The sequence below is a fragment of the Electrophorus electricus genome, chromosome 10 (assembly GCF_041902795.1).
Source record: "Electrophorus electricus isolate QZ-2024a chromosome 10, ASM4190279v1, whole genome shotgun sequence".
Taxonomy (NCBI): domain Eukaryota; kingdom Metazoa; phylum Chordata; class Actinopteri; order Gymnotiformes; family Gymnotidae; genus Electrophorus; species Electrophorus electricus.
Window position 1 is genome coordinate 3180001 of NC_137506.1, and position 5000 is coordinate 3185000.

Below are 5000 nucleotides of genomic sequence, written 5' to 3' on the forward strand. Positions count from 1 at the left end.
TTTTCTTCTAACTTGCCCAAGTGTGCAAGCAACAGGAAAGTTCACTGTACCGGACAAATCTTTGTATTTTAAAAATACTTGTATGTGTTTATTTATATATGAATAACATAGAAATAAGAACACACAAGCTAATATTATTAAAATTAGTGTACATTCTCACAATATACTTTCACTTATTTTCTTTTTGTTCTATATAAGCAAAGGTTTCACAACATTTCAAAGTTTGACAAAAGTTTAATTAAAATACACAAAATATATATATATATATATATATATATATATATATATATATATATTCATATTAACATTAATTAATTAACTGTTTTTCATTCATTTGAAGATCTAGCTCATGTGGGTAGTTGGTGAAAGGTCTTTCTCTTTAATCGTGTGATGTGCTGTTGTGACTACCTTTTTCAACTTGGAATTGGCTTTGCTGTTCGTTCATCACGTGCATGTCCTGCAGGTCAGACACGCTCGAGGCTTTTTGGCTTCTATGCACGCTGTGTGACAGATCAGTCAAGACACAAAAAGAGCTACTTTTGTCCGCTTTGTTAGGATATTCCCTGCAAACTTTGCTGGACATCTTGCATACAGAGGGGTCAAAAGCGACCCATGAAAGCTGAGTTTTCCACACGAGAATTAAGTGCTTGCTTCGTATTCGTTCCGACATCGTTTATCAAGATATCATTAATTTGTTTTAAATGGACTTGCGTTTATGGCCTAGACCATTTTTTTGCGTGGGTTTGGCCTCAGTTACATTATTCTGTTGCCACCCCTACATGAACTGGCCCAATTGTGATTTTTCGTGTTGCCGTCGAAACATTGTTTTACTTGCCCAGGGCATTCAGGTTATTGTTGTTGTTGAACCCTGGTGGCATTTCCGGTGTATGAAGTGTTTGTAGTCTTGCCGAGATTAAGCCATAGTAAGTGATGAGTCATGTGGGAGTTATTTTTATGTGATGGTTCCATAGTTAAGAGTTTGTGGTGACTCAAAGCGGTTCAGTACCTTCTAATAAGCCACTGCGAGGGATGAGTGATTTAGTGGGAGGAGCATGGCACGTGAATCCGTTACAGCAGTTCTCCCTCTGCCTTTACAACTCATCACCAGTATCACTCACGCTGTTGCTGTGGCAGATCCATGACTCATCACAGGAAAACTGGTGTGTGAGTGTGTGTGTGTGTGTGCGCATGCATACGTGCGTGTGTTGACCCACACGCTTCACTCTCTGGCTCCATATGGAGCCCTTGTGGGTGTTCTTTAAGGGCCAGAGTGCAGAGTCCCAAGAGAAACTCTGACAAGCTGATTCTCTAGAAGAAACATCTGGTAGAAAACATCTGTTGATGTGGTGTTGTCCTTGCATTTCCCATCCAGTGCATAGCACTGTATGAACCGGCAGGAGCTCACCTAAGACCAGGACCTTCATTATAACATGCTTTATAGAGATTGGCTGTGTACGGCCAATCTCTATAAAGTCTGTGTACAGACTGGCTGTGTCTATATCAGTGGAATGCAGATTGGTCGTGTGTCTATCTCAGTGGTGTACAGACTAGCCCTGTGTTTTGATTTGATTTTACAGACTGGCTGTGAGTTTTTGTGTTGTCTTGTTTGTCTCAGTGATGTACAGACTGGCCGTGTGTTTATTTATGTAGTATTGGTCATGCAGTGTTGCGACAAACCCTGCCATCTTTCTCTACAGTGAGAATTGTACAGTGTTGTGGTGTGTGTGTGTGTCCTCTAGTGTGACACCTTCAGTGTTGTGGTATCTGGCCTGTTTTTCCAGTAGGGCCAGAACATTACTGCTGCTGGTCTGACTCGTTCCATTTGTGCTGGAGTGGGGGGTGGGATTATGCCTGGAGTGTGAAGTGGGTCAGATGGGGGATGCGTTCTGCTGGCTCACTGACCCCTGCTGATAGCACACTAGCGCTTAGTTTAACGGAAGACACTATGCACGCCTGCCCCCTGCTGTCTGATGTCCTCTGTTGGTCACATGATTATCCTGTCCTTTTCGTCTAACCCCTGCAAACAGGGGTAGAGGAATCCAAGAGCGTGTTGTAGCAGATGTGATGGTGAACCTTTTCCCCCTGGGGAGTTCTGACATAATCCTCTCACCCAAGGCCACAGCTGTGGAAGACATTAGAGCCCACAGCCCCTCAGCAAGGTGACCATCCACATGACCCAGCTGGGATTCAAACCCACAATCCTTTGCTCTTTTTTTGTTGTTGTTGCCCTAAATGGGCCCTTATGTGCAGACTCTCATCGATTTTGTGTTTGAAAAGGAGGAGAATGTTTACCACGGCGGCAAGCGTTTTATGGCGCACAGCTGGCGGAACTTTCTGGAACCCCTGTGGTTCCGTTTGTGGCCTTATTTGGTCAGGCTGTGGAATGCTAGCTTGGGACTAGTGCCCGGCATGGTGTGTCTCGTGCACTTGTCTGTCATTGGCTTGTGATTTTTATTAGCTGCTCCAGACCCTGTTTCCCGGTTTTAACAGCTTTTCCTTATTGATTTGTTTCTTAGAAGTCAGAGTGGGCACTGTGGTGGTGTTAGATTTATGAATGTCATTTCTGCAGAATGTAATGTATGCATTTTCTATATTGCAAAGGTTGTTTGTACATTTAAATATGTTTGGGTGTGTGCGTGTATATGTGTGTATTTTTTCCACATCTCTGTAGTAGAGCATTCATTGCTTTGTGTTTTAATGAAAGTATAAAGTACCAGTCGTGCTCAAGTGATCAAGAATATTTTGTAAGATATATGATTAATGGCTTACTGTGGCTAATACCTTTCTGTGAATAATACCTGTGTTAATAGGCCTCTGTCTAGTACCTGTTAATTGGCCTCTGTGTGACTCTGTTAACGGGTTTCTGGGTCTGACTCTGTGGAGGGCTGTGCGTATTTGCCTCTCAGCTCTCTGTGTGTAATATAGAAGGATTTATTTTTCTAAGTGGCTGCACATTGTGTGTGTGTGTGTGTGTGTGTGTGTGTGTGTACCTGACTTCTGCTTCCTTTGCGTTTTTCATTTGTTTCTCAATTGTTAATGTCACATGAAAGGAACTGGCAAGATAGTCATGGGCACATGGGTGCCTCCCTTTCCCAGTCATTTTATGTTTCCTTCCACCTCACTTCCTGTGCGAGGATCATCCCTTACTCCCTTTCTCCCTGTTTTTCTGATTTTCTCTTTGTCTGTACATGCTTTTTTAAACCCATTTTAGCACTACAAGATGAGTTCTTTCATGTTGCTTAGTCTGTGTTTAACCCCCACCCCACACACACACACACACACACACATGCATGTGTGTAAACATTTATTGTCACAATAATTGACCTTTTATCATGGTTTACGATATTATCATAATCAATAAACAAACCAAAAATGGTTACATACTATTACATACTGCATACATGGCAGTAACTGTTAAAGAAGGATACAAACTAGACATCCTTTACATTATATTTAACTTTTCATAGTTTCACAGAACCACAATGAAAATGTTTACATATTTATTTCTGAGCAGCTCTGTTTGTTTCTTTTTTTTTTTTTTTTGCCAGGCTTGAAATCAAGCATGCTGACTGTGATGGATACAAACTGATATTATACACACCTGTAGGCCCACAAACTAAGAATATTGTTTATCTGTATAATTTTACGGAAGTTCTAGTTAATGTACAGTTCTGTTCTATTCTGTTTTAATGATGGTTATTTTCTAATTACAGTGATGCCAGCAACTATACTTAGCTTTGTTTTTAAACCAGGCCACAGATGATGAACAATAACATTAGCTACAGTATACGCAGGGTTTAATAACACAAAGTGGCCGTATGATAATACAAATCGTGTCCGGTTAGTAGCAATTGTGCTCTGAATCTGCACAAACTAAGCTCACGTGTTGGAGGTAGATAACGGGGGTGGACGGAGGATGGTTACAGCACGGTTCCTCCTCGGTTAGCTGCCATCCCACAGGAACGCTTGGCTAAGCTCAGTCCTTTCCCCTCCTCGTCCCACTTCCGCTGTCCGCTAAGGTTCACTGGTTCCGCGAGCTTACCTCGGATGCGCTGAATGGCATCTCGAGTGATTTATCATGCCGTTAGTTGGGATGGCTTTTCTGCTTCCTAGACGTCGTGTGCATTGTCCAGCTGTCTGCGATCCCCTGGCCTTCGTTTTCTCCGTCGCCAAAATGTTTCCGTACTTCTGATTTTTAAACTTTTCTGAGAGAGAGGGGAACATGCTCTGGAGGTAGATCAGCAGTTAAGGTATTAGACTGGCAATCAGAAGGTTGCCAGTTCAAGCCCCACCACTGTGATGTTGCCCCTGTTGGGCTCCTGAGAAAGGCTCTTAACCCTCAATTGCTCACGTTTTACTCAGTCAATTGTAAGTCGCTTTGGATAAAAGCATCTGCTAAATGCTGCAAATGTCTGTGTGTGTCTGCCTGCCTGCCTGCATGTGTGTTTCTGTCTGTCTCTGATATTGTGTGTGCACGGCTGTCTGATTGTGTGTGTATGTGTGTGTGTGCACCTATATGCCTTATGATACACACATCTGTTTGTTTTCCCGTGCTTGCTGGTCTGTGTTCATGTCACTGAATAATTAAACTCCTGAAATTCAAGCTCCCCTCTTTGTAACAGCTGTCTGCTCCATCTGGGTTTCAGAGCTGATGCTTGGGGATAGTGCTGCTATGAGCGTGCACACACACACACACACACACACACACACACACACTAAGGATGTCCTAAAAAATCATTATGCACACATACAGAAGCTGCTCAGTCCCAAATCTGGTGCACATTCATAATCCTTCTACAAAGCACAATGTAACACAATTCCACAAGGCTTGGCAGTCCTTTGCATTTGGCTGAATATCTCAGCGTTTGGGGAAAATCCTGCGTGTTGGCAAGTATGTGAAGGGCTGATTGGGTTTCAGTCTGTATGATGTGTTGCGAGTTAAATGCTTGCTAGTGTTTGTTTTTTTGTTTGTGTTTCTGTGGAATCAGTAAAGGTGCAGG

At 42.6% G+C, this 5000-nt stretch overlaps 1 protein-coding gene across 2 annotated transcripts in view; it reads left to right on the top strand.

Annotated features, from left to right (window-relative positions):
• Nucleotides 1-5000, top strand: part of peli1b (pellino E3 ubiquitin protein ligase 1b) — a 23270-nt gene that overhangs the window by 3196 nt on the left and 15074 nt on the right. The gene's annotated exons all lie outside the window — the stretch shown is intronic.